At 41.4% G+C, this 24,369-nt stretch overlaps 1 non-coding gene across 1 annotated transcript; it reads left to right on the forward strand.

Annotated features, from left to right (window-relative positions):
- Positions 1-12,406: 12,406 nt before the first annotated feature.
- Positions 12,407-12,550, forward strand: LOC120100408 (small nucleolar RNA SNORA48). Its single transcript, XR_015655929.1, has one exon. It is a non-coding gene; the product is annotated as a small nucleolar RNA SNORA48 (small nucleolar RNA).
- Positions 12,551-24,369: the final 11,819 nt, after the last annotated feature.

The following is a 24,369-nucleotide window of genomic DNA, read 5'->3' on the forward strand; positions in this document are numbered from 1 at the left end:
GTACAATATGTAGTTGAGAATGTATAAATTAAACAGCAAATAAATAATTTGTCTAATATTGTAATGTACTAATTTAACAAGTTTCCAATAAAAAACAGAATAGTTTTTGGATATCAAGTTGGACAATAGATGACTTAGCTCTTATGACTTTGTGGATTCTATGTCCCAAGAATGTCGAGTCAGCTTTGAGAGCTAATGAGAATAAATGATCCACTGGTATTTTCACATTTAGTATAAAATTATCGTGTAGCTATTATAAACCTGAGGTTAGAGTTCTTGGACTTCGGGATATTGTAGGTTTTTGATGGTGGTGTGCAAGAAAATGAGAAACAGCTTGAAAAATATCCATCCCCTCGGCAGACATTCATCCTGCTCTAATCTGCCACAGTACTTCTGGACTTCTCCTATATTGATAGCCCTTTTTATACAAGTGAATTCTGAAAGCTGTCTCATTAATGCACTGAATGGATAGTGGTGTTTAACCGATGCCATTTGCAGGTCTCCCTTATCAACGTATAATAATCCATCATGGGAGTCAATTTCATTCCTAGGCATTTCTCACTGCAGAATGTTTCTCCTAGAAACCAAAGCTGCCCTTCCACTTCCCTTTATCATCACTCTTCCCCTCTCCCACAGAGAAAGTGCACCTGCCTTCCCTCTTCCTCTCCCTCTTCTCCTCTCCCTCTCTCAGAATAAAGGCCCTCCGGGCCCATCTTTACATGGCTTCTGATGTGTTTGACAATCACGGATGCCTCTCTGGGCTTTAGCTTACGGAGTAAGCAATGTAAGGTGTGAGCTTTTCTGACAGATTAGAAGGTGCTTGGTAACAAGGGGAAAATCAAATCAAATGCTTGTCGCAGGGAATTCCGCGTGCTGCTGGAAGGTAGAACAGGCATGAAAGCGGCATTGCTGAGTGAAGGTGGGAAAGCAGTCTACTAAGATGTAAATAAGGGAACAGAGCTCTGGCCGGGGAGACTGTAGACACACTGCTCCTCTAAGGATCTGCTTTGTACATCATTGTATTTTAACAAAACACCATGCACATTTCTAAGATGCATAACAGTTAAAATAGTTCATGCTAATAATTAGTGGAAGTATATATAGCCAATTAATTATGAATGTTCACTGTGAGAAAGACTAATGTACAAAATAAGTCTTAACACAGGTTATGTAGGACCATAGTACACAAATGCAGTCCAACTATATCTAGGTGAATTTGGTGCATAGAGACAAAGATGAGTAGAGAAAATAACACTGGGGGATCTAGTCAGTGTCGCTAGACATTTAAAAATCCCACATAGTATACATTTTCTTTTAGGATAAGTGACCTTTCTTATTATAAAAAATTAACAAAAAGAAAGATAGTCCATGTGAAATTTTCAAAGGGGAAATTATAAGCAAAAGTCAGACTCTAAAGGCAGTGATTCAAACCATACAAGAAGGAGGAAATACAATTGCAAGTTAGCAACACTGGGCAACAAAACCAGAGGAAGCTGAGGTCAACAAGAGAAGCTGAGTCACCATTTAGTTTTCTTAGCCATCAAGCTAAAAAGTTATTGAAGCAAGTTATATACAGTGACAAGGTTTTCTTTTTGAGATTGGAGGTAAAATGTGTTCTGAGTGTTAGAAGTATTTTCTTTTAGTCTTTATGTTGATTTAGGGAAGTCCTAGAAGATGCAGAGGCATGGAAGAACAATAAGATACATTGATCAGGGTCTAGTAAGTAATTTCATAGAGATGAATGGCATGGTTTATTTCAATGGTTAACACATCCAGGAGAAATAACTGTGTGAGGTCATCTCCAGGGGATTTAGGGAAAGGAAGACCCACCATGAGTATTGGTGACATCATCCCATGGGCTGGATTACCTCACTGAATAAGAAAGGAGAAAAGAGAAAGAAAGCTGAGTAATGGTATTTCCCCTTCTCAGCTACCCTGTTAGCTAGTTGCCTTGCGGGGCAAAGCCCCACACATTGAAGGTTCTACTGTTTACTCTGAGTTACTGTGTGGCAGAATTACTGAACTTGTCTTTTGACTTTACAAAGGGTAACAGCTAAGAGAGCACCTTGAGTTGAGAAGAGATTTTGGACTCTGCACTTTAGAAGAGTGTGAAGACTACCGGCCCTTTTGAAATGAGAGTGACTGTATTTGGCATTGAGAGATGACTATGAACACGTAGTAGGCAGGGGTGAATGTTATGGTTTAAAGCGATGTATCTGGATGTCACCTTGACAAAGGTTGGTGATGAAATTTCCAAGCTAAGATTGCTAAAAACAAAACCAACATGGTAAATTAATGAGGCACACTGATACATGTTCTAGGAGGGTGTTTCCAAATATGTTTAACTTTGGAAGGAAAACCCAGCTTGAATATGGATGCAATCACCCCAAGGGCAGGGAAAGCAAGCTGAGTTTTAAAACAGGAAAGGAGAAAGCCAGCTCAGCAACCCATTTTTCCTCATTGGCAGTGTGGACCGAGGTGATTCTGCTTCCATGGCTTGCCACTATGATGGACTCAGTTTGTTTGAACTGTGAGCTAAAATAAACTCTTCCTTCCTTAGTATTTTGTCTTCTTTTGCCAAGAAGTTGGCCACTCTTCTGAAAAACATTGTAGAATACTATACTCATTTTCCAGTGGACATGCATATTTATCTTAGCCAAGAAATAAACTATGTTACATATACCAATTAGTAGATATAGCTGTGAAACTGGATTAAAGCTACAGAAAAATGAGTAATGATTATAAAATATGTTAAAAACATCATACAGGGTCTGGGGGAGAAAGTTCAGACAATATAATACCTACCACACATGTGTGAAAATTGTGCTAGATTTCAAGCCTACACAAGTCACTTGATGCAGTGGAACATGCTTTTAATATCTTTGCTGTCAGCAGTTTAATCTAATTTTAGAGCCCTTGTCAACTGAGGAGAAAACTTTCCTAAAAAAAAAAATTAAGGTGTATGGCTGTCAAGGGCCAGCAACTAAAGTTAACCTTTTGTATTCATACACCTGCAAATATGTATGCTCTGACCACATTACAACTTCTTTTCCACAAAGAAGAAACCATTCAGCTATACTTTGAATAATGCTTACCACTGAGCAAAATTACCTATTGTGTATACAGAGAGCGGTAAATACCTATTGTAAAAACGGATGAAGATTTGTAAAAATACTTCCTGTATAAAGATAAATATTGAGCACAGTTCTATTTATGATAAAAACAAAGAAGCAGGAAAATTCTGGAGAAACAGGGATGTGTCACAGGAGGGAGGGGCATAAGAAGAAGGTAGGAAACAAATAGAATCAGACTACATTGATCAGTAATATGAGTATGACAATTTTCACTGTATAAAATGTCTATAACAATGTGAATATATGTATATATATAATTTTGTATATTGCTATATTGAAACTTTTCATCTAGTTTTAAGTCTTTATGAATTGGATATGTTGTTTTGAAACTGTCAAGCTTTCTCGATAAAGCTTAAATCTGATCTTTGGCTTGGTTGTCCCAAACGCTAAAACAGATGAGTTGTGTAACCGCCGTCTTTATGGCCTCCAGGTGAACCAATTCAGCTTCTGATATGATTGGCCACGTTTGCAATGATGCCTTTCTCTTTACCCGGGGAAAGCAATCTATACGAGCGGGGGTTGAATTCTCTCTTAACTCTGTTAAGCTGCTGGCTCCAGGGAGCTGGAAGTAATGGTTGCTCTGGTTTTGATTCTCTTGTATGTAACACATTTGAGCAAGCAAAGAAGTGTAACGAGGAGGAGTAAATAGGACAACATCAAAGTGCTCTCTGGAGAAGGATGCTCACACAAACGGAAAGTGCTACCCTGTTACTCACCCTCATTGCCATCTTTAGCCCACAGTCTCAAGGCCCTTCCTGAACTGTGTGCTAAGTGGAATGGATTTCAGAAATGCAATTTACATTAACCACCTTTTATTTATCTGTAGATGACAAACCGGGCTCTTGACAAAACCCCCAGCCCCCGTGTGGCACACTATATGGTAATTGACCAGCTTGTATGAAAGCTCTCAGGTGAAGAAACTGTTTATTACTGGGACTCCATTCCAGCTCATTTTCATAATGATATTTTATGATGATGGAGCTGGAGGAAAAGGGTGTGTGACACCGAGAAGACATTGGAGGTACTAAAAAGCAATATGTTTCTTTCTTGCCACCCTAAATTTGTGCAGCATATGCTCAAGATAGCAATGAAAGCGGAATTAAAGCTGATGAGACACAAATGCAGCAACAGGGAAATTATAGTGAACATGTCAGATGCAACCAATATACAGACTATTCACTACATGTGCATGTACATGCACGCACACACACACACACACACACACACACACACACACAGAAGTTCTATATATTTTATTTTATTGGACACACTTTAGATCATTGGTATTTGCAAAATGGTGAGAAGAAGACCCATTGAGTACCACATAAGTCAACAATGCATTTAAAACTTGAAGACATAAAACACACACACACACACACACACACACACACACACACACACACACACACCACAGTGTGCTGGGAATCAAATTATCTCTGGAAAGCATAAGGAGTATCCTCCATTGATTACCTCTGAGATGAACCATAGACAGAGGTGACAATGTAAAGCCTCCATCTCTATAACCCAAGCTCTTCAAATTATCCAGTGTGCTGTTTTAAGTAAAGGAACTTGACTGCCCTTGGGGTCCTTCTTCATGAATTGGAACAGTGTACACCTTATAGCTTTGTTTTGAGGATTAAATTTGTCAATCCCAGAAGAGAGTTTAATATTGAATTGTCTATTCACTGAAATAGATGAAATTAAGCAGCTATATTTAATGCTTATAAAATATTTCTCAATTCCTGAATGTGACAAGATTCTAAATTCATGAAGAGATGAAGTGCATGGAGAGACGCCATGTCTCGAAACTACAGAGTAGCAGAGACCATGGGCAAAGGGATGAAACTCAGTATTTGCAGCCCAGAAATGAGGACTTTACTTGGTACTGGTCAGAGTAGTGTTTTCTGTGTCACACAGGGATTTCTTAAGACAGTTCTTCAGAAGAAGGTCTCTGGAATTTTTTTTTCTTCTGTCACTTATTCTGAGACTCTGGAGGTAGAAGATATATGGGAATAAAATTAGTTATATTTGTCAAGCTTGGTTGACTATATGTTTTTTTTTTCTTCACTAGAGAGCTTGTTGTATTTATCTCCCAAAAGACACATTTAGGAATTGCTAACGGAATGAGATGGTAGACAGCTGTCCCTGCAGGCAAGTGGACAGAACTATGACTTCTATCATTTAATTTTAGATTAAGTTTAAGAAGAATACTGTCTCCCAGAATCAAGTAGGTACCACCCCTTGCCTGGATTGGGTAAATAATGAACTTTCTGTTCTTACTGAAGGACTGAGGAAGGCTACCCAGTAACTAGTCCTGTTCCTTTTGATCAGCACTGCTTTAGACTAGAATGTAAATCGCTTGATTTTTCCTTTAGTATTTAGTCTCTGGGACTCTGGTGGTATCTTCAGAACATGTTAGGGGCCTGCGACTTTATACTGGCTCTATTGGACAATTTTATATTTATCTTCCCTTTCCCTCAATTTCTTTCTCGTCAGCTTTAACTCACTTAGATACTACCAGGACCAAGCAAAACGGCAAGGTCCTTGAGGACCACTGAAGCACCATTACTGCTTGCTACTCACTGAAATGTATTTACATGATCAATAATGCATATAAATGTTACTTGAAAAAGTCTCAGATTCCAAATGATGTAAAAGAAGCAGTTACATATTCCTGCATTTGAGTGTCATGATCCTTGTCTACTATTCTATGAGCAGAATGCACACGGTATTAAGTGAAAAGGATAATATAACACATGCTCTCCTATACCTACCTTCTTTACTCTTAAAATATATCCTGTAGAATAAGTTGTTGTCTTCCAAATACATACACACATGCATGTAGGCATATATACATATATAATTCATATATGCATACATATTTCCTACTTAAAATTTTATGAGATTTCAGAGTAGATGTCATACAACAGAAAAGGAACCAACACAGTGACAAACATAATTACATAGTAGGAAGGGAGACATGAATTGAAAAGAACTCTAAGCCAAGAAATTTTGCCATCTTGTAGGAACTGGGAGCCAGCAAGTGGTTCGTAGGTTGAGACAAAGCCCAGAAAAGCAGTGACTTACATATCCTGGCTCCTGGGGCAAGAATCAGAATGAGACTGTGTGTTTCACAATATCAGGTCATATGTTTATGTACTGACAGCCATGCTCTAACAAATGGAATTTAATGACTTATAAAAAGTTGTCTGTCAAGGTCATTCTTAAGTTATTCTTTGTGTATTATTTTGAGAACGTTCTCACATTTTAACATTATTGGAAGGCTACAGTCATGTTTATGTAGGTTAGTTTACTCTGAGTCTTCTCTGTACAAGAAAGAATTCAGCCTAGGGAATCTTCTGGACAGTGTCCTAACTCTTTCTAACCCAAAAGTCTCCTGAGATGTATAAGATGCTCACAAGTACCTTGTAAGCTCTGCTTTGGGGCAGTAATAATTTTCAAATCTCATGGTTATTTCATGTGCTCTGGACATCAGGAAGTTTAACACTCCCAAATGCTGTGTTTGTGACCAATCATATTTTTTGCTTTTGCAACGTCTCTCTGTAACTCACCACCTGTCAGCCCTGATGTGCATTAACGAAGGCTGTGGCTTATACGCTGCCTGTCATGTTTGAAGAGGTGCATGACACTCTACAGTTGCTGCAAACTGGAGGAAAAGACGGCTTTTGAGCACACTGACTAATTGGTGTCAAATCATATCACCTGGGATTGCATGAACCAGAGCAGCAAAGGGTTGTACCTGTCTCTGCCCCATCAGGATGTACACGGCTTTTCAAAATTACTGCAGTTCAACACCCTAGACCCCCCATCGATAACCCCCAAAACCAAAACAAATTGTGGTTAAAATTGCCTTAATCATCGGGTCAGACAAATTTCAAGTTCTCGAATAGCAAGGCTCATATAATTGCTACAAATATTAAATTGTCTTCCTTCTAGTCATGAATACTAAAAGGAATCTGCTTTAGTCAGATCTTAAATTGGGGTTTTATCACAAGGAAACAGCTCTGACTCCTCTGAGTCCTCCCCTTCACTTAAGTTACCCATGCTTTAAATATAAGAAGAGAATAGACAATTCACCCTGAAACCAGTATATATGCTGTGTGATTCCTCTCTATGACCCTGAATGTAGATCTTTTGGTATGAGAAATTGCCACAAATAGCTATAAACTACTTTTCTTTCTCACTGGAAAAACAGGAAAGGAAGAGTGAACAGCTGTCTCAAAGAAGCAGTTAAATTTCACCCAAATCCTTAGAGCATCATGGGTGGGAGTGGTTTCCAGCCATCAGAGCCCGTATCCCTCAAGATGCTATGGCTCCTTCTCCTGTACATCAAAATTTCAAAGAACTGGCCTGATCCCATCTCAGATGCCCTCTCTTGGGCCCACCATAATATTCTGTCAGGATACTTTCTAATATGTGTTCTGGTCAATAAAGACTATCAGGCATTTCTTATATAATTACATGATTTTTGTTTATTTTTTTTCCCTGACCACACTACACATTCCTTGAAGGGACAGATATTTTTGCTAATATTGCTAATCACCATGGACTTATCAGGGTCCTGCACATGATCGGTGTTCATCTAATGTTTAACTGACTCATTAGTGCTATGCACATGATAGGTGTTCACTTAACCTTTAAAATGAGAATAACAAGAGGGAGAAAAGAATGAAGGGGAGGAATAAGAAGGAAAATGGTGAGCTTTAGTTCATGAACTTTTCCTTAGTGCGTGGCACTTACAGACTCTCAGAACCAGGTACAATATCATTGTGGTGAGATTCTCTACTGTCACTGCCCCAAAGGAATTCTTTGCCTTCATCCAGCATTTGATTGCAGGCTCAGGTACAAACATGTTCCTGCTGTGATGACTGTGAATGGAAGGTGGCCCAGCATCCCTTTCTTTGCTTGTGCATTTGGCACACTGTGTCACAAAGCGAAGAAAGAACCCTGAGTTAGAATGGACGGTTCTGAAGTTGTGGGCATGCGTGTAGCCTGAGGTGGGGGGAGCCAAGAAAAAGCCGCAGGTTCCAACTTTTGTTCTAGTTTCACCGTTGACGTTGTTGGCTTACTGCGTAGCCGCCTGTGTCAGTATGGCTGCCAGTTTTAAACACTCAATTAATTTAGTCAAGAGATTTACAAGAAGAAAAATGAAAGAGAACTAAGCCAAGCGCTTAACTTTGACTCAAAATGAATTACCTGATCTCTTTTCAGAGAAAAGCTCTTTAAGCTTCACAGATGCATTGGCAGGGTCTCCCCCACCCCCAGCCAGCCCCCCCCCCGACAGCACACAGTTCAATGTGTGTTTCTTTTCATGTAACTTTTAATAACTGCTCTTTGTTTAGTCTGAATTTAGGAAGTTTGCGAGAGGCTCTTTTATTAGCCTGTTGTGGAAGCTGCTAATACAGTGGTAGACTTGTGTGTGTGTGTGTGTGTGTGTGTGTGTGTGTGTGTGTGTGTGTGTGTGTGTGTGTTTATGTGAGTATTGTGTGCCTGTGTCTGTGACTATATATGTATGTGTGTTTCAGAGTCTCTCTCTCTCTCTCTCTCTCTCTCTCTCTCTCTCTCTCTCTCTCTCTCTCTCTCCCTCTGTGCACAGACATACATATACACCTGGAAGAAGAGGACTATAGTCTTTCCTCAGGGGTATCTACTTTCTTTTTTTCTGACACAGCACCTCTCACTGACCTTGAACTCACCAAGTAGGCAAGACTGGCTGGTGCGCTTCTCAGATTCATCCTCTCTAATTCTCCATTGCAGAGATTATAATTCCTTGCCACCAGCATCAGATATTTAAAAAAAAACAGTTCTGGGGATTGCAGTCAGACTACTGTACTTTCAAGGCAAGCATTCTGTGACAGGGCTATCCTGCTAGCCCCATCACTGATAGATAATTACATTACAAAGAGTTGAAGGATGATAGGGAAGTTTGGATTTGCTTCTTTGAGATGCAAATAAAGCATTCTGAAAAGGGTCCATTCAGACCTCCTGTAGGGGCCAGGTCTGGAAGCTGTACCCTCTAGGTGTATTCTGACATGCAAACATCTCACTCTAGAAACTTCATAATGTGCAAGTCACTAGGCTTCCTTTACACAATCTGATGTGCAGTTATTGACCGGTAAACCAGGTCATCATGGAACTGACTGGATCACTTTCTCCATTCATTCCTCTCTGCTTCCCCGAGCTCTGTCTGAAGTATCCAGACAACTTACATCCTTACTGGCCATTCAGAATATCCTGTCTCTATCTAGACTCAAAATTAAAGCTCATATTCCACTGTGTTAGCCACTCTCCAGAGTCCTGCTGTTTCAAGTCCAGTTTGGACAGACTGCTGATGGAGAGGACAGGAGAGAGGCATCTCCAAGGACCTTCCAGTGTGCGGGATTCTAACAAGCCCATAACAGTCCTCATAGGACACATTTTGGTAACATCGTTTTCGGTGCTGAACAAGCACTCTCTCTATGGTACAAAAAGGTAATTGACTGGATCACCAAACGTTTTTAAAGATAGTTTCCAATTTGGTTTTCTTCTGATTTGGGTTTCTTCAAAGTAATCTTTCCAATTTAATCTTTCCAATTTACACCAATCAGAATGGCTACGATCAAAAGCTCAATCATCAGCATATGCTGGTAAAACTGTGGAGAAAGGGGAAGACTCCCCTTACAAGTGAGGGATGTTATTAAAGGGTTGTAGCTTTCGGAATGTTGGGAACCACTTGTCTAGGGCCTTATAAAGTGTCCAACTTATTTATTCTCTATAGATCATACCTCCTTTCCCTACGGATGTGGCTAATGCACCCGTTCCTTTAGGACACACCATGCTTGATTCTCAGTCTGAAATCTATGAATCTCTTCTCGACTTCTTTCACATATTTCCATCTAGAGTTTATTTTGAAGGAAATTATTGATTGTTCAACCTCTCTCCCACTGGATTGTGAGTTTCTTGAGATTCGTATGACCATTGATAATTTAAGGGCTTGCCTGTATGTGCAGAGCTCGTTCTAAATGAACAAACTAGACACTAATACTGAAAAGTAAACAGAAGAGTGCAGTGTGAAGCATAAGAGCTCACATTGCAGCTGAAAAGACGGCTTAGCAGTTAAGTGAACTTGCTGCTCTCGCACAGAACCTGGGTTCAGTTACAGCAATGACAGAATGACTTGCAATTATCTGTAACTTCAGTTCCAGGGGATCAAGTACCCTCTTGTGGCATACACAGGCATCAAACATACATATGATGCACATGCAAACATGCAAGCCATGGCTCATAAAATTAGAAAAAAAATCTTAAAAAATTAAATGTAAAGTAATCTTGAAGAATATTTTAGGGTAATATATATGTAATATATATATTAAATTTTATATATATAAAGTTTATATATTTTTACAATCCAGATTTTATCCTCCTCCTGGTCCACACTCTAACTATTGGACTTCTCATATCTCCTTCTTCCCAACCTGTCTCCATGAGGATGTTCCCACTCTCCACACCCCTATCCTACCAGAACTCCCAAATCCCTGGGGTCTCCAGCCCTTTGAGGGTTAGGTACATCTTCTCTGATTGAGTCCAGACCTCTGACCAGTCCTCTGCTGTACATGTATTGGGGGCCTTATACCAGGTGGTGTATGTTTCCTGGTGGGTGGTCTAGTGTCTGAGAGATCTCAGGGTTCCAGAATGTACCAGAGACCTGGGAGGTGAGGGACCTTACCCTACAGTGGAGAGAGAGGTGACTTCAGCAGAAAGCCAGGGCATTAAGTGAGGGATGGGGTTACTATCCCACAGTCAAAACTCTGACCCATAATTGTTGCTGTTTGAAAGAACTGTGGGGACAGAAATGGAGAAGAGCCTGAGGAAAAGAAGGTCCAGCCACTGGCCAAAAGTGGGATCTAGAGCAAGGGGTGACCCCAAGACTTGACACCATTACTGAGGTTATAGAGTGCTCACGAAAAGGGGTCTGTCATGACTGCCCTTTGAGAGACCCAACTGGCAGCTGATTCAGACACAGATATTAACCCAACCAACGCACAGAAGCTGCTGTCCCTGTGGTTGAATTAGGGAAAAGCTGGAAGAAGCTGAGGAGGAGGGGGACCCTGTAGGAGGACCAGCAGTCTCAACTAACCTGAACCTGGAGAATGTTCTTAAGACATTTTTACTTATCTCCTTTACTATTTGAGATTATAATAAAATTACATCATTACTGCTTCCTTTTTCTTCTTCTTCAAAACTCACCCAAATACACTGCCTTGCTTGAAATTCAAGGATTCTATTTATGATTAATTGTTGTGACATTCATATATGTAGATGTATATACATTCCTATTCCTAAATAACAACCTACCAAGTCTGTATAATGTTATGTGTAAATATGTTATGTGTATAATATATGTATATATGTATGTTATGTGTATATATGTTTTTAGGAATAATCACTTGGCGTTGGAAATCTATTAGTGTACTAGTCCCCGAAGAAGATTATTTCTCCTGCTTCCAGCTTTCTGTATTTCTTGTGAGATTGAGGTCTCCTGGGATTTCCCCAGTCCATTTTGTCTTGTCTATTGTTGTTTCCATTCAACCCATACTTAGGATTTTGTTAATTTGTGAATACTGCGTGCCCATTACGTTTGGCCTTGAATGGTAATTCCAGAGAGGTTAAGTCATATCCAGTACATTAACAATTCAAAAGGAGCTCAGAGATTAATAAAGGAAGGTGATCAGGGTATGCATTACAAATGCAGAAGCTTAGGGGAGAACACAGACCAACAGGACAGAGGCTGAGGCTGTTCTCAGCTTTAACATTGAGAATGTCTGCTGAATGTGAAGCTGATTTTATTCTTGCAACCTTCTCAGTGAAATTTCATATGAATGAAGTTGTCTTCTGTCCCCATATACAGGGATAAATGATAATGATCTTTCAGTCATTCCATAAATATTTCCTTTTCCTTTCCTTCACTTTGGAAAACTATCTTGGGTATCTCTATTTCATGATTTTAGACCCCATCTTTTCTATAGAATATCAAAAATAGATGTTAATCCATGAGGGTTTTAGTTTAGCCTATAAAGAAAAAAATATTTTGATGAATGCTAGAGTTTGGCTGTGGGCTATTTCCACAATGTCATGGGCTAGAAGCTCAGTCCTCAGTGTCACAAAGTTGAACTGGTTGAATCTTAGTGCTTAGATTTTAGAGGCTGCACTTTAGCAGGGATTGCAGTACATTCTATAAAACCAGGTAATTTCCATCAAAACTAAACCACTCTCTCTCCAGGCAATGGGCAAAGCCACACCTTGACTGGGATGTTGTTCTTATCTCAGTCAGGAGCAGAGCAGATGGCAGTCCTTTGTTCATCCTAGTTTGATGTCTGACTTGAGGGCCAAGGCTATCTTATGCCTGGGACTCATAAAAATCAAATTAAATCAAATGCAGGCATCCCTTTGTGGGATGAGGAAGACAGAGACATGCAGATGGTGGCCATGCTACCCACAGATTTGCCTTTCAGCACAGGACACAAGTGGGCTGTGGACACTTGCTTGGCTCCACTCCACACTGAATGAATGGAGGATTACACCCCGGGGCCTGCCAGCCCCCGTGGCTAGCCTGCAGTTCAAGCCACCACAATCCATGAGTATCTGCTAGTTGGATGGGAAAGAAAGGTAAGTGGAAACAGGTAGAGCGTTCCGAAGAGCCATGGGACTGGAGTCTTGAGGGTGCAGAGAAGCCTATTGTGAGTGGTGAGTCCCACCACTGGGGACCATGTGGTTATCCAACGGATGGGAATAACAGGTCCCACCCCACACTGGTTGTGGCATTCTAGACAGCCAGTCCTATCTCTCAACAGTAGTACTCTGGAGACTGAGACCTGTGCCCAAGCAGCACAGGGGAGCTGGCCCTGGTAGTGGGGCTGGGTATGAGTTTGTCTCCAGGAAGTAAGTGTGGGAGAGCTGACCCTTCCACTTGTCTGCTGTGGGGTGGCATTTGTCACAGAGATGATCTTCTCCCTTTCCTTGCTAGATTTGTCAATTGAAGAAATCTGCTCAGAGTGTCATGAACTTGGAAGAGTTAGCTCTCCTCCTCACCAGCTGCAGCATTTGGGAGAGCAAACCGTGAACCTGGACAGCACACCAGAGTTAATATACATCTGCTAAGAGAGGTGTGATGCAGGGATGATGCCTCCCCCACTCCAACCCTGCTTGCCCCTTGCCACCTGTGTCACCTGGAAGAGTGGGGCCTTCACTTCACCTGGGTGGTTCAGTGGTGCTGGTTCTGGTGGAGGGAGAGCAGGAAAGCCAGCACCGAGGTCAGAGCAAGGCCACCACTTGTCTGCCTTGAGGTGGCAAGGGTGCAAGGATGATACCCTCCCACACAGCCCTCCCCTACTGTTGGGAGAACTGGCCCTGAGGTCATGAGAAAGGGTGAGTTGTCTCTGCCTTCACCAGCTACAGCACTTGGGAGAGCAGACCTTCTACCTTCTCCGGGCTGCACACTAGAACTGGGCCTGCCACTCACCTGGCAAGAGGTGATATAATGCCGTTTCCCTTACTCCATCTTTTTGCCACTTGCATTAGCTGGGAGAGCTTGCCATGGGTTCATGAGATTAGGAGAGCTATCCCTGTCCATTTACTGGCCATAGAACTTTAGAGAGCAGGCCCTGCATATCACCGGGGCAGTATAGTGCAGCTGTCCCTGAAGCTGAAGGCATGGGTGAGTCATCCCATAGGGTGTGAGAGCAGGATACCAGACCTGCCCACTCACAGCCTGCAGGTCTTGAGAAAGTGGGCTCTGCACCTTAAATGGGCATCACAGAAGAGCTGGCTCTGGAGGTGTGGGGTAAGTGTGGATGAGTAGCCCGGACTTGATCCTGCCTTCGGACTTGGGAGGCCTTGCCAGAGCAGTGCTGGAGAGCTCAACCTGGTGGGGCAAATAAGCAAGAGCCTGGACACTGAGAAGCTCTATTATCACCCAGATCCAGATTGAGGGCTCTGAATTGTCCCACCCCAAATCTATATAATTTTTGAATGGATGGGCCACATGAGAGAGCCAATACTGCTTTCCCAAAGCTCCAGGATCTCCATGACAAAGGGCATCAATAGCATCACTGGGAGGCAACCTGATGAGATCCAATATTGATGATGTCACAGAAACCAGAGATCATGAACCAGACCAGTGACTCACTACAATGAACATCTGCAAGTGAAGATGCTTGGACAGAGGGCAATACTCTGGGACACACTGTGACACACTACAGCTTCCACAGTGACATGTTTTCTGTATGTTTTGTTGTTGTTGTTGTTGGTGGTGGTGGTGGTGTGTGTGTGTGTGTGTGTGTTATTTGGGGGAGATTACAAAGACAAAGGGTAACTATGAAAGGACGGGGTGATGGGGAGATCTGGGCTGCACTATGTGAATTAATAAAAAGTTTTAAAAAGAGGGAGCTATCATAAGCAGGAACTCAAGGCTCTCTTCCCCATTCCTTTGTATATTTTCTGACTTACCTACCTCTTTTGCAAGCAGTGGCTTTCTCTGTCAGGTAGAGGTGCATGTCTGTGGGCCTTCTCCATGTTCATAGCACAAGGAATACCCTGTCCCTTTTCGGAAAGTACTCAGACTACATGTTTCGATTTAGCACAATAAAATGGACTAAGTCAACTGTAAAGTTGAGATGGAATCTTAAAATGAAGTGAAGAGCTGAAATCAATATGGTAAATGAGAGTAGAACTCAGCCATCTCTTGGATTCACTTTGAGACAGAGTCTTAGGTCGGGAAGACTGAAGTAGGCATGCACCATGGGGACATGAATTTGCAGGTAAACTCACACATCAGGTGGGACTGCTCTGCACTTCCTAAATCCATGGCTATGCCATCTTTAGCAGTCAGTGTCTTTGACTGTAAACTGATTCAATGTTCACATTCTTCCTGGTAGGCCTCTCCAATTCTACATAATCTTTGTTTCTCTGCTCTAATCTCAGATGTGTTTACATAGTACCCAAGATAATCTAAGTATAGACCTTGCATGTTTCGGTGGCACCGACTGTGAAGTCTAACCTTACTGCTATGTTTAAGTGGAATAAAGTGGTTTGAACTTCTTATTGGCAAAATAAAGACTGTCGGTAAACTCAGAAGCAGCAGCAAGCAACTGGGATCTCAACTCCCTTCAGCAAATGCTCTTTGAAACTCTGCCATGTTTAAAGGCCAGCAGGTTTGTAGGGAGAGGACTTCCAGTCAATCATCTATCTGTTGATATTATTTCTTATCCAGACTTTCATATCTTAAGTCCATTCTATCGTCCTTCTGTGTATCTAGGTCAGAAGTCCAGACACCATTCCAGAGCTCTTCCCAAGCTGCCCCACTCATCAGTCATGTCTGACAGTTTGAGGTCTTTAGTGGCTCCACCGTTCACATGCACTCATCCCTGAAACTTCAGCGAGGTCATGGAGCTGCTCTCTGAAACCTCCTTTTTCATCTTCCAAATGTGTACTTCCCATTCTGTTTAGGCTAGCCTTTTAGCTAAAACATAAATAAAATTAATGGCAAGTTTTAACAGTTGCCTGTAATACAAATTTTTGGAGCCTTGGATTTTGGTCACAGAAAGCTAGGTATTATTATTTTTTTTAACCTTCTGGTGTTATGTGTCTGTCTTCCACATCTTGTCTTTGGAAACCAGAACTTCTCAAAATTCTATCCTGTGTGTGGATTTCAGTGTTTGTCCTCTGGTACTTACAGTGCTTTGTACAGTCTCAATTTCCCAAGCCCCAAGCTTCCTGACAGGCGTAGCTCACCCCGAGACTGTCTTAGAGCCCCTTCTCTGTTTACATGTGCTCCCAGAACACCCAAGCATAAGAATAATGCAGATTTGTCTGTTGCAGTAAGAATTGTATTTTATCTGCTTCCTATTGGACGTGCCGTCACCTGTATATTCCCTGTGACCACTTATGGAGCATTACGAGAAGAATCATTTATTTCAGGAGCATTCAGGTCCTTGTTTATTAGTTTATTTATAATTCTTTGTTTTTTTTCTATTATTTTGCCATGCCTTGATTCTGTCTAGCCTATATAGTGTAATAGGTTTCATAGGGCACTGTACTTTGTTTTAAATCATTACATTTCCTGGCTGCTCTTCCTCATGCATCACATTTATTAATTAGTTATCATCACTAATTATTATTATATGTATATGGTGTGTGTGTGTTTGTGTGCGGTGTGTGTGTGTGTGTGTGTGTGTGTGTGTGTGTGTGTGTGTGTGTTTCTACAGCACAGCACGCCTGTGGAAGTCAGAGAACAGTTTTAGGGAGCTTATTCTCACCTTCCCCTTCTGTCATAAGTTTTGGAGATTGAGCTCAAGACATTGAGCTTGGGTAACTAGAGTTTTGCCTGCCAAGCCATCTTACCAGCCTTCCTTAAATTTTGTATTTGTTTTGGATTTGATTTCTGTGGAGCTTGGAATTCACTGAAGACTTCATATGTGCTATAAAAACATTCTAACTCTGAGCTGCATGTTCTGCCTTCATTTGGTTCTCGGGTGTCTCATCATGGATCCTTCAAATTTAATTATGGACACAAGATGAAGCCATGTTAAAAAGAAATCAGCCTTAGATATTTTTCTCTGGAGGAAGATTTGGGAAAGATGATCAACTTCTCTAATTCATAGATTTATAAAAAGAGTGGTTGAACATCTGAGGACTCTTTCACCCCTTTACCCATAGACAATCATCTTTTTTTTTTTTTATTTTTTTTTTTTTATTAACTTGAGTATTTCTTATATACATTTCGAGTGTTATTCCCTTTCCCGGTTTCCGGGCAAACATCCCCCTCCCCCCTCCCCTTCCTTATGGGTGTTCCCCTCCCAACCCTCCCCCCATTGCCGCCCTCCCCCCATAGACTAGTTCACTGTGGGTTCAGTCTTAGCAGGACCCAGGGCTTCCCCTTCCACTGGTGCTCTTACTAGGATATTCATTGCTACCTATGGGGTCAGAGTCCAGGGTCAGTCCATGTATAGTCTTTAGGTAGTGGCTTAGTCCCTGGAAGCTCTGGTTGCTTGGCATTGTTGTACTTTTGGGGTCTCGAGCCCCTTCAAGCTCTTCCAGTTCTTTCTCTGATTCCTTCAATAGGGGACCTATTCTCAGTTCAGTGGTTTGCTGCTGGCATTCGCCTCTATATTTGCTGTATTCTGGCTGTGTCTCTCAGGAGAGATCTACATCCGGCTCCTGTCGGTCTGCACTTCTTTGCTTCATCCATCTTGTCTAATTGGGTGGCTGTATATGTATGGGCCACATGTGGGGCAGGCTCTGAATGGGTGTTCCTTCAGTCTCTGTTTTAATCTTTGCCTCTCCCTTCCCTGCCAAGGGTATTCTTTTTCCTCATTTAAAGAAGGAGTGAAGCATTCACATTTTGATCATCCGTCTTGAGTTTCGTTTGTTCTAGGGATCTAGGGTAATTCAAGCATTTGGGCTAATAGCCACTTATCAATGAGTGCATACCATGTATGTCTTTCTGTGATTGGGTTAGCTCACTCAGGATGATATTTTCCAGTTCCAACCATTTGCCTACGAATTTCATAAACTCGTTGTTTTTGATAGCTGAGTAATATTCCATTGTGTAGATGTACCACATTTTCTGTATCCATTCCTCTGTTGAAGGGCATCTGGGTTCTTTCCAGCTTCTGGCTATTATAAATAAGGCTGCGATGAACATAGTGGAGCACGTGTCTCTTTTATATGTTGAGGCATCTTTTGGGTATATGCCCAAGAGAGGTATAGCTGGATCATCAGGCAGTTCAATGTCCAATTTTCTGAGGAACCTCCAGACTGATTTCCAGAATGGTTTTACCAGTCTGCAATCCCACCAACAATGGAGGAGTGTTCCTCTTTCTCCACATCCTCGCCAGCATCTGCTGTCACCTGAGTTTTTGATCTTAGCCAATCGCACTGGTGTGAGGTGAAATCTCAGGGTTGTTTTGATTTGCATTTCCCTTATGACTAAAGATGTTGAACATTTCTTTAGGTGTTTCTCAGCCATTCGGCATTCCTCAGCTGTGAATTCTTTGTTTAGCTCTGAACCCCATTTTTTAATAGGGTTATTTGTTTCCCTGCGGTCTAACTTCTTGAGTTCTTTGTATATTTTGGAAATAAGGCCTCTATCTGTTGTAGGATTGGTAAAGATCTTTTCCCAATCTGTTGGTTGCCGTTTTGTCCTAACCACAGTGTCCTTTGCCTTACAGAAGCTTTGCAGTTTTATGAGATCCCATTTGTCGATTCTTGATCTTAGAGCATAAGCCATTGGTGTTTTGTTCAGGAAATTTTTTCCAGTGCCCATGTGTTCCAGATGCTTCCCTAGTTTTTCTTCTATTAGTTTGAGTGTGTCTGGTTTGATGTGGAGGTCCTTGATCCACTTGGACTTAAGCTTTGTACAGGGTGATAAGGATGGATCGATCTGCATTCTTCTACATGTTGCCCTCCAGTTGAACCAGCACCATTTGCTGAAAATACTATCTTTTTTCCATTGGATGGTTTTGGCTCCTTTGTCAAAAATCAAGTGACCATAGGTGTGTGGGTTCATTTCTGGGTCTTCAATTCTATTCCATTGGTCTATCTGTCTGTCTCTGTACCAATACCATGCAGTTTTTATCACTATTGCTCTGTAATACTGCTTGAGTTCAGGGATAGTGATTCCCCCTGAAGTCCTTTTATTGTTGAGGATAGTTTTAGCTATCCTGGGTTTTTTGTTATTCCAGATGAATTTGCAAATTGTTCTGTCTAACTCTTTGAAGAATTGGATTGGTATTTTGATGGGGATTGCATTGAATCTGTAGATTGCTTTTGGTAAAATGGCCATTTTTACCATATTAATCCTGCCAATCCATGAGCATGGGAGATCTTTCCATCTTCTGAGGTCTTCTTCAATTTCTTTCCTCAGTGTCTTGAAGTTCTTATTGTACAGATCTTTTACTTGCTTGGTTAAAGTCACACCGAGGTACTTTATATTATTTGGGTCTATTATGAAGGGTGTCGTTTCCCTAATTTCTTTCTCGGCTTGTTTCTCTTTTGTATAGAGGAAGGCAACTGATTTATTTGAGTTAATTTTATACCCAGCCACTTTGCTGAAGTTGTTTATCAGCTTTAGTAGTTCTCTGGTGGAACTTTTGGGATCACTTAAATATACTATCATGTCATCTGCAAATAGTGATATTTTGACCTCTTCTTTTCCGATCTGTATCCCTTTGATCTCCTTTTGTTGTCTGATTGCTCTGGCTAGAACTTCAAGAACTATATTGAATAAGTAGGGAGAGAGTGGGCAGCCTTGTCTAGTCCCTGATTTTAGTGGGATTGCTTCAAGTTTCTCTCCATTTAGTTTAATGTTAGCAACTGGTTTGCTGTATATGGCTTTTACTATGTTTAGGTATGGGCCTTGAATTCCTATTCTTTCCAGGACTTTTATCATGAAGGGGTGTTGAATTTTGTCAAATGCTTTCTCAGCATCTAATGAAATGATCATGTGGTTCTGTTCTTTCAGTTTGTTTATATAATGGATCACGTTGATGGTTTTCCGTATATTAAACCATCCCTGCATGCCTGGGATGAAGCCTACTTGATCATGGTGGATGATTGTTTTGATGTGCTCTTGAATTCGGTTTGCCAGAATTTTATTGAGTATTTTTGCGTCGATATTCATAAGGGAAATTGGTCTGAAGTTCTCTTTCTTTGTTGTGTCTTTGTGTGGTTTAGGTATAAGAGTAATTGTGGCTTCATAGAAGGAATTCGGTAGGGCTCCATCTGTTTCAATTTTGTGGAATAGTTTGGATAATATTGGTATGAGGTCTTCTATGAAGGTTTGATAGAATTCTGCACTAAACCCATCTGGACCTGGGCTCTTTTTGGTTGGGAGACCTTTAATGACTGCTTCTATTTCCTTAGGAGTTATGGGGTTGTTTAACTGGTTTATCTGTTCCTGATTTAACTTCGATACCTGGTATCTGTCTAGGAAATTGTCCATTTCCTGAAGATTTTCAAATTTTGTTGAATATAGGTTTTTATAGTAAGATCTGATGATTTTTTGAATTTCCTCCGAATCTGTAGTTATGTCTCCCTTTTCATTTCTGATTTTGTTAATTTGGACACACTCTCTGTGTCCTCTCGTTAGTCTGGCTAAGGGTTTATCTATCTTGTTGATTTTCTCAAAGAACCAACTTTTGGTTCTGTTGATTCTTTCTATGGTCCTTTTTGTTTCTACTTGGTTGATTTCAGCTCTGAGTTTGATTATTTCCTGCCTTCTACTCCTCCTGGGTGTATTTGCTTCTTTTTGTTCTAGAGCTTTTAGGTGTGCTGTCAAGCTGCTGACATATGCTCTTTCCTGTTTCTTTCTGCAGGCACTCAGCGCTATGAGTTTTCCTCTTAGCACAGCTTTCATTGTGTCCCATAAGTTTGAGTATGTTGTATCTTCATTTTCATTAAATTCTAAAAAGTTTTTAATTTCTTTCTTTATTTCTTCCTTGACCAGGTTATCATTGAGTAGAGCATTGTTCAATTTCCACGTATATGTGGGCATTCTTCCCTTATTGTTATTGAAGACCAGTTTTAGGCCGTGGTGGTCCGATAGCACGCATGGGATTATTTCTATCTTTCTGTACCTGTTGAGGCCCGTTTTTTGACCAATTATATGGTCAATTTTGGAGAAAGTACCATGAGGAGCTGAGAAGAAGGTATATCCTTTTGCTTTAGGATAGAATGTTCTATAAATATCCGTTAAGTCCATTTGGCTCATGACTTCTCTTAGTCTGTCTACATCACTGTTTAATTTCTGTTTCCATGATCTGTCCATTGATGAGAGTGGGGTGTTGAAATCTCCCACTATTATTGTGTGAGGTGCAATGTGTGTTTTGAGCTTTAGTAAGGTTTCTTTTACATATGTAGGTGCCCTTGTATTTGGGGCATAGATATTTAGGATTGAGAGTTCATCTTGGTTGATTTTTCCTTTGATGAATATGAAGTGTCCTTCCTTATCTTTTTTGATGACTTTTAGTTGGAAATTGATTTTATTTGATATTAGAATGGCTACTCCAGCTTGCTTCTTCTGACCATTTGCTTGGAAAGTTGTTTTCCAGCCTTTCACTCTGAGGTAGTGTCTGTCTTTGTCTCTGAGGTGTGTTTCCTGTAGGCAGCAGAATGCAGGGTCCTCGTTGCGTATCCAGTTTGTTAATCTATGTCTTTTTATTGGGGAGTTGAGGCCATTGATATTGAGAGATATTAAGGAATAGTGATTATTGCTTCCCGTTATATTCATATTTGATGTGAGGTTATGTTTGTGTGCTTTCATTCTCTTTGTTTTGTTGCCAAGACGATTAGTTTCTTGCTTCTTCTAGGGTATAGCTTGCCTCCTTATGTTGGGCTTTACCATTTATTATCCTTTGTAGTGCTGGATTTGTAGAAAGATATTGTGTAAATTTGGTTTTGTCATGGAATATCTTGGTTTCTCCATCAATGTTAATTGAGAGTTTTGCTGGATACAGTAATCTGGGCTGGCATTTGTGTTCTCTTAGGGTCTGTATAACATCAGTCCAGGATCTTCTGGCCTTCATAGTTTCTGGCGAGAAGTCTGGTGTGATTCTGATAGGTCTCCCTTTATATGTTACTTGACCTTTTTCCCTTACTGCTTTTAATATTCTTTCTTTATTTTGTGCGTTTGGTGTTTTGACAATTATGTGACGGGAGGTGTTTCTTTTCTGGTCCAATCTATTTGGAGTTCTGTAGGCTTCCTGTATGTCTATGGGTATCTCTTTTTTTAGGTTAGGGAAGTTTTCTTCTATGATTTTGTTGAAGATATTTACTGGTCCTTTGAGCTGGGAGTCTTCACTCTCTTCTATACCTATTATCCTTAGGTTTGACCTTCTCATTGAGTCCTGGATTTCCTGTATGTTTTGGACCAGTAGCTTTTTCCGCTTTACATTATCTTTGACAGTTGAGTCAATGATTTCTATGGAATCTTCTGCTCCTGAGATTCTCTCTTCCATCTCTTGTATTCTGTTGGTGAAGCTTGTATCTACAGCTCCTTGTCTCTTCTTTTGGTTTTCTATATCCAGGGTTGTTTCCATGTGTTCTTTCTTGATTGCTTCTATTTCCATTTTTAATTCCTTCAACTGTTTGATTGTGTTTTCCTGGAATTCTTTCAGGGATTTTTGCGATTCCTCTCTGTAGGCTTTTACTTGTTTATTAATGTTTTCCTGTGCTTCCCTAAGTGTGTTCAGGTCTTTCCTGAAGTCCTCCAGCATCATGATCAAATATGATTTTGAAACTAGATCTTGCTTTTCTGGTGTGTTTGGATATTCCATGTTTGTTTTGGTGGGAGAATTGGGCTCCGATGATGGCATGTAGTCTTGGTTTCTGTTGCTTGGGTTCCTGTGCTTGCCTCTCGCCATCAGATTATCTCTAGTGTTACTTTGTTCTGCTATTTCTGACAGTGGCTAGACTGTCCTATAAGCCTGTGTGTCAGGAGTGCTGTAGACCTGTTTTCCTCTCTTTCAGTCAGTTATGGGGACAGAGTGTTCTGCTTTCGGGCGTGTAGTTTTTCCTCTCTACAGGTCTTCAGCTGTTCCTGTGGGCCTGTGTCTTGAGTTCACCAGGCAGCTTTCTTGCAGCAGAAAATTTGGTCTTACCTGTGGTCCCGAGGCTCAGGTTTGCTCGTGGGGTTCTGTCCAGGGGCTCTCTGCAGCGGCAGCAACCAGGAAGACCTGTGCTGCCCCTTCCGGGAGCTTCAGTGCACCAGCGTTCCAGATGGTCTTTGGCTTTTTCCTCTGGCGTCCGTGATGTGTGTGCAGGGAGCAGTCTCTTCTGGTTTCCCAGGCCTGTCTGCCTCTCTGAAGGTTTAGCTCTCCCTCCCACGGGATTTGGGTGCAGAGAACTGTTTATCCGGTCTGTTTCCTTCAGGGTCCGGCGGTGTCTGTGGCAGGGGTCCTGCCGCTCCTGGGCCCTCCCCCACGGGAGCCCAGAGGCCTTATACAGTTTCCTCTTGGGCCAGGGATGTGGGCAGGGGTGAGCAGTGTTGGTGGTCTCTTCCGCTCTGCAGCCTCAGGAGTGCCCACCTGACCAGGCGGTTGGGTCTCTCTCTCACCGGGTCTGGGAGCAGAGAGCTGACAATCATCTTTAATAATCATTAAGACCAACATTAGATTCTTTTTAAATTTTTTATTAGATATATTTTTATTTACATTTCAAACCCCTTCCCAGTTTCTTGTCCAAAAGCCCCCATTCCCTCCCTTCCCCTCCCCGATACGAGTATTCCCCTTATACATTGCCCTTATTGCCCCCCCCCCCATATTCCCCGGCACTGGGGATCCAACCTTGGCAGGACCAAGGGCATTCCCTTCCCCTGGTGCCCCAACAAGTCTATCCTCTGCTACATATGCAGTTGGAGCCCTGGGTCAGTCCATGCATAGTCTTTCGGTAGTGGTTTAGTCCCTGGAAGCTCTGGTTGGTTGGCATTGTTGTTTTTATCAGGTTGCAAGCTCCTTCAATTCTTTCAACACTTCCACTAATTCCCCCTAAGGGGGTCCTATTCTCAGTTCGGTGGTTTACTGCTAGCATTTACCTCTGTATTGGACATGCTCTGGATGTGTCTCTCAGGAGAGATCTATATCCAGTCCCTTTCCACATGCATTTTCTAGCTTTACCAATCTTATCTAGTTTTGGTGGCTGAATATATATGGGCCACATGTGGATCAGGCTCTGAATGGCCATTCCTTGTGTTGCTGCTCTAAACTTTGCTTCCATATCCCCTCCTATGGATATTTTCCCCTTTTAAGAAGGAGTGGGAGCATCTGCATTTTGGTCATCCTTCTTCTTGAACTTCCTGTGGTCTGTGGATTGCATCTTGGGTAATTCGAGCTTTTTGGCTAATATCCATTTATCAATGAATGCATACCAAATGTGTTCTTCTGCGATTGAATAACCTCATTCAAGATAATATTTTCTAGTTCATTCCATTTGCCTATGAATTTCATGAAGTCATTGTTTTTGATAGCTGAGTAGTACTCCATTGTGTAGATGTACCACATTTTTTAATCCATTCCTCTGTTGAAGAGCATCTGGGTTCTTTCCAGCTTCTGGCTAATATAAATAAGGCTGCTATGAACATAGTGGAGCATGTGTCTTTGTTGTATGTTGGAGCATGTTTTGGGTATATGCCCAAGAGAGGTATAGCTGGGTCCTCAGGTAGTGGAATGTCCAATTTTCTCAG

The sequence above is a fragment of the Rattus norvegicus genome, chromosome 1, assembly GCF_021556685.1.
Source record: "Rattus norvegicus strain SHRSP/BbbUtx chromosome 1, alternate assembly SHRSP_T2T, whole genome shotgun sequence".
NCBI classification, from domain to species: domain Eukaryota; kingdom Metazoa; phylum Chordata; class Mammalia; order Rodentia; family Muridae; genus Rattus; species Rattus norvegicus.